We start from the raw sequence: 5,252 nt of genomic DNA, 5'->3' as shown, positions 1-5,252 counted from the left end.
GCACACGCCTGCTCGCGGCCAGTCCCTCCATCCTGAGGCTCCCAGCTGGGAAACCGTCCCAGAGACGACACCAGTTGAGAAGTGATCCCAGACAGAGTCCCTGAGAGGCCACCAGAACACGGGGCCCCGGCCTCTCTGAGCATTGCCGGGGTCAGCGGTGAGCACTGTCCAGTTGACAAAGAGGTTATACCCCAAGTTCCACTGTGCATTAGTGGTTCGGAACTTAGAATTCCATTTCGTGGAAATAGTGTTAGAAAGTGAAGTCTGGGGCGCCTGGGTGGCACAGTCGGTTAAGCGTCCGACTTCAGCCAGGTCACGATCTCGCGGTCCGTGGGTTCGAGCCCCGCGTCAGGCTCTGGGCTGATGGCTCAGGGCCTGGAGCCTGTTTCCGATTCTGTGTCTCCCTCTCTCTCTGCCCCTCCCCCGTTCATGCTCTGTCTCTCTCTGTCCCAAAATAAATAAAAGTTGAAAAAAAAAAATTAAAAAAAAAAAAAAAAAAAAGAAAGTGAGCCTATCAGAGCCCACTTAACTCATAATCTAGCTGAGGCTTTAAATAAATCTTTCTCAAAAAGTATTCCGAATCTCCCCGAAGCCTGGCCACTCCTGGCTGGTCTCTGCCTCTGGACTTGCTCTCGCCTAATCAACCTTCAGGCCGCGGTCAGAGAGACCCTGTGACAGCTCTCCGTGACCGCCCACCGCACAGCCCTGGCGGGCCCCCCGGGAGCCCTGCTTCAGACCGGCTGCGCCACCTCCCTGCCTGGTTGGTGGTTTCACCGGCTGCCCAACAGCCAGAGCACGAGGGGCCTCCCAGGGCGTGGGCCCCCTGTCCCCCACCCCTGCACCAGCAGATCCTGCTTCCCTGTGTCTGATCGCACCTGCCCATCCTTCGGGCTTGGCTAAGAAGAATGTTCCTCAAGTAGATTTTCTTAGCCCGAGGACTCTCCTCCAGGTGAGTCCCTGAATTTCCTCCCTCTCCGCCCTGAATTTCCCCATCGTAGAACCCATCCTGTGGTTCCAGCTGCCACCAGGGGCTGTCCTCTCCCTCCCTCTCTCCCTCTCTCTCTCCTCCCTCTCTCTCTCTCTTTCTCTCTCTGTCCACACATAGTCCCTGGCACACGGCAAACGCTCAGGTGAATAGAATCAAACTGACAGAGACTCAGACAAGCTGATCTTTGCCAGAGCAGAGCCATATATGGTGGGGACATCACACCATGTCACATTAAAGATGTTTAGAAGAGGAGACAGATAACTTAGCGCATCGTAACATCTCTGGGGGTGTCGAGATCCCCCATGTAGGAATGAAGGTTGAATTTTTGTGGCCCAGACAGGCTGAGCTAAGATTCCCAGGTATAAGTTAGGATGTGATTTTACTTGGTCTAGACTAGCACTTTGTCCCCCGACTGTCCAGCAGGGGTGTGGGCCCGGCAGGCCTGTGCTTGGAGGGGCTCGGACAGCGGCCAAGGGTATCCTTGCAGCAAAGTTGTGGAGAGGGGTGCTTGTCTGGGTGGGAGGCTGAGCTCCGTGGCCTGGAGCTCCCTCTGAAATTCTAACGACACCTGGGAATAAGGGAACCCCTTGCCCCTCCTTTGGGGGTTCCTTCTGCGCCGAGGAGGCCCTGGGACCATCTGGCAGCCACACTGGAGCTCTTCCCCAAAGAGGAGACTGAGGGCAGCATCCCGGCCAGCAGGGTGGACCCTCTGATCATTTGTTCCTCGGGATGATGGTGAACTGGCCTCTTGTTTTTCTTGCGAAATTTCTGTATGTTTCCAGTTTTGAGCTGAAAGCGAAAATAAGCCTTTTGCTTTATTGTGGCTACTTCCACTCATTTATATTGTCAAAAGTCATTACTTCTTCCAATTCAAAGAGCTGTTTATCAGTTTGCTAAATAAGGCGTTGACGTGTCGTAAGTGTTAATTCACACCAGAGAGTGATGCTCAGAGACTCACCAACAGGACTGAAAATAAGCGGGTCTTGTTGGCTTGCTGACTCAGTCACCTGCATCATTTCCAAGCGGGAGTTAAAGAAGTCCACACTCGCCTCCTGTAGTCTGGCCGAAGAGCAGCTAAGCCGCCCTGCTTCGGGCAGTGCTGTGGCCGTGTGGACGTCTGTCACCCGTGTGGGTCAGGACCAAAGCCTGCTGTGTGAACACGGACACTGGAGTTCATGGAATCTTCCGTTTTGTTGGAACTAGGAACACAGTCCCCACAATAGCCACACAGTTAATTTTGCTTCAAATCCTTTTTCCCTTAATTGAGTTCATTATACAAAGAGACGTCTCGAATGCCTTTTGTTTTGTTTTGTTTTGTTGCAGCAATATTAGTCCAAGACTCAGGCAGCCCATTGTCTCACTTGGAACTGTCAGGAATCAAGTGGTGACGGAGGCTCTCCTTGTCCGGGCGCGGTTTTTCCACCACGGAACCGAGACCCGGAGAAGTGAATCCTTTTCCAACCTCCAGGCCGCTGTGGCCGTGGATTACCGAACTTGGCAAAAGCCAGCTTCTTCTAAAGGTGGGTGTTCAGGAAACGCAGGCAAACTGTTACCAGGAGTGGACGCAGAAATAGATGTATAAACTCTTAAAGCCGCTTGAATTGCAATCCGTCCAACAAGCAAGACTCTTTCACGTCAGGTTGGCCGAAGGCGTGACCTCCAGGAAGGCTCACGCCGTCCCTCGCACGGGTGGCCAGGTTGCGCGTTGTGCCGCTCCGTGTGCACCCAACAGCGATACGCTGTATACAGACATACGTGCACATAAAGTCCTGTTTGCCAAACTCACGGTAATTTATGTAATTATACACATAATGTATTTTAACCAAATACACAAAGAAGATCTTTATAATGCCACTTAGGGTCTAGATTTAACTTAAACCACTACTTAGTCTATCTCTCTAATAGGATACTAAAAGGGAATTTTATGACAACATTATCAGTAGCATTTTGCTGATAATTAGAATAACAATAATAATACTGAGATATTTTTTCAGTAATAATGGTGTTATTAATGAGATTTTTATGAAAGACAGACTTCTTTGGTATAATTATGAAAATTGATCTTTTGCATTTTACTTATTCACTGAAATCAGATAAGTGGCTTAACTACATGTATTATTTCTAATAAATATTCAAAAGAATGCATTTAAACAAGGCTTCTGATTCCATTCTTGCTCATATTCCTTGCATTTAAATAAAAGTGTAATTGCTCTGCTTTTTAAACTGCTAGTTTGGATTAGCTGTCTAACCTGTACAGTGTAGCTGTTTGCTGTTTGCATTTTTAATAGCTTTATTACCATTTGGTGAAGCCTTAATTTCTGGCTCCCTTGAAGAGTCCTGCCTTTAAGTCAGCACTACAATTTAACCAGCAATAATCTGTCAAGATAAGATAAAGGCCCACACCAGATGAGACGCAGTATTTTGTGGGGCTTTCTGTCATTGTTAAAGGCAAGATCCCAGTGTGTCAAAATGTAGCCTCTGAAAGTTTTCCAAACTTTGAGGCATAATTTTACAGTTCACATTTTTAATCGATGGCTCCAGAATGCATTATCTCGTTCACCGGGGAAAGCAATTAGCATCTCTGCCTTGTTACCTGTGAATATATGGGCTCAAGGACATCGGCAAGAACACGTACTCGCGTGCGTGTGCGTGTGTGTGTGCCCGGTACCGCGGCTGGTCAGAGCAGAAGTCTTTGGTTGTTCAGCAATAAGGTGTGTGTTTTCTAAGAATCTGAGACGGTACAAATGTGAGGACATGCTTTGTTTTTAAAATTATGTCAAACATGTCCAGGTGGAGAGACTACGGTAACGACCCCCACACACCTTTCGTCTGATCTGAGCCGCTGGCAATTCGTAGACCTCGTTCTGCCCATCGAAACCCTCACCTCCCACCCCAGCGAACCCCGAATGCCGTATGTTCTAATGTGTGAGTCTTTATGTGGGGATCTTTAAAAAACAAGGAAACGGGGTGCCTGGGTGGCTCAGTCGGTTAAACGTCCAACTCCGGCTCAGGTCATAATCTCACAGTTCATGAGTTCGAATCCCAAATCTGCTGATAGCACAGAGCTTGCTTCAGGTCTTTTGTCCCCCTCTCTCTCTCTCTGCCCCTCTCTGGCTTCTACCCTCTCTCTCTCAAAAATAAACATTAAAAAAATCATGATTGTGTACACAGTCACAACTAAAAAGAAAATCAACAATAATCCCTTAAGGTCATAAGATACCAGTTTAAAATTATTTTTTTTTACGTTTATTTATTTTTGAGACAGAGAGAGAGCATGAACGGGGGAGGGTCAGAGAGAGAGGGAGACACAGAATCTGAAACAGGCTCCAGGCTCTGAGCTGTCAGCACAGAGCCCGATGCGGGGCTTGAACTCACAGACTGCGAGATCATGACCTGAGCCGAAGTCAGATGCCCAACTGACTGAGCCACCCAGGCGCCCCAAGATACCAGTTTAAATTCTGCAGTGTCTCACTTATGTATGTCACAGATAAATATATTTTCTCGGTATTTTAAGAAGATTCACTTTAGGGCTCCTGGGTGGCTCAGTCGGTTAAGTGTCCGACTTGATTTTGGCTTGGGTCATGATCTTGCATTTCGTGGGTTCAAGCCCTGTGTTGGGCTCTGTGCTGACAGCGCGGAGCCTGCTTGGGATTCTCTTTCTCTTACTCTCTCTCTGCCCCTGCTTACCCTATCTGTATCTCTCAAAATTAATAAATAAGCTTAAAAAGAAGACTCCCTTGAGCCAGGATCAGATAAGGCTCCTGCACCGTGATTGGTTGGAACGCTTGCTGAGCCATTCTCGATAGACGCATCTCCCTGCTACTTCTCCTTCCTTCTGATCTTACAATATGCTTGTCGAAGGAGACAGTCATGGGTCTGCAGTGGTTCCCATTTGGGGGAATCTTCCCAGGTGTGTCGCACTGGGTCTAGTCTGACATGCTCCTCTGAAGAGCTTGGAAATTCTAATTCCACTGGGGTTTCGACCAGATTCCTGCCCCAGGGGGAGGGCGGTTTCTCTGTCAGTAGGTGGCTGATGCCTGGCTGTGTCCCCCTCCCTGTGATGACAGTGGCTGTTGGTGCTCAGGGGCGAGACACGTGCCCGTGTTAGGGTTGGAACACGGTCCTGTCCTCATCCCGTCCTTCTCCACAAATTAACAAGCTGGAGCCCTTCTATGAAAAGAAAGCATCCCTTGTATTGTATCTGGTTGCCCAGTGTGTGGCTTATACTGGAGAGGCGGGATAAATATTTGATTTCCCGCCTTTG

General features: G+C 48.6%; 1 long non-coding RNA gene across 1 annotated transcript; it reads left to right on the top strand.

Annotated features, from left to right (window-relative positions):
- Nucleotides 1-516: 516 nt before the first annotated feature.
- On the top strand, nucleotides 517-3,906 carry LOC121037920 (uncharacterized). The gene is made up of 3 exons (XR_005794052.1): nucleotides 517-949; nucleotides 2,312-2,508; nucleotides 3,779-3,906. It is a non-coding gene; the product is annotated as an uncharacterized LOC121037920 (long non-coding RNA).
- The last annotated feature ends 1,346 nt before the right edge of the window (nucleotides 3,907-5,252 follow it).

Source organism: Herpailurus yagouaroundi, unplaced genomic scaffold (genome assembly GCF_014898765.1).
Source record: "Herpailurus yagouaroundi ecotype Mexico unplaced genomic scaffold, PumYag 164, whole genome shotgun sequence".
NCBI lineage: Eukaryota > Metazoa > Chordata > Mammalia > Carnivora > Felidae > Herpailurus > Herpailurus yagouaroundi.
The sequence above is the reverse complement of the archived record's forward strand: the minus strand, read 5'-3'. Positions and strand labels throughout refer to the sequence as shown.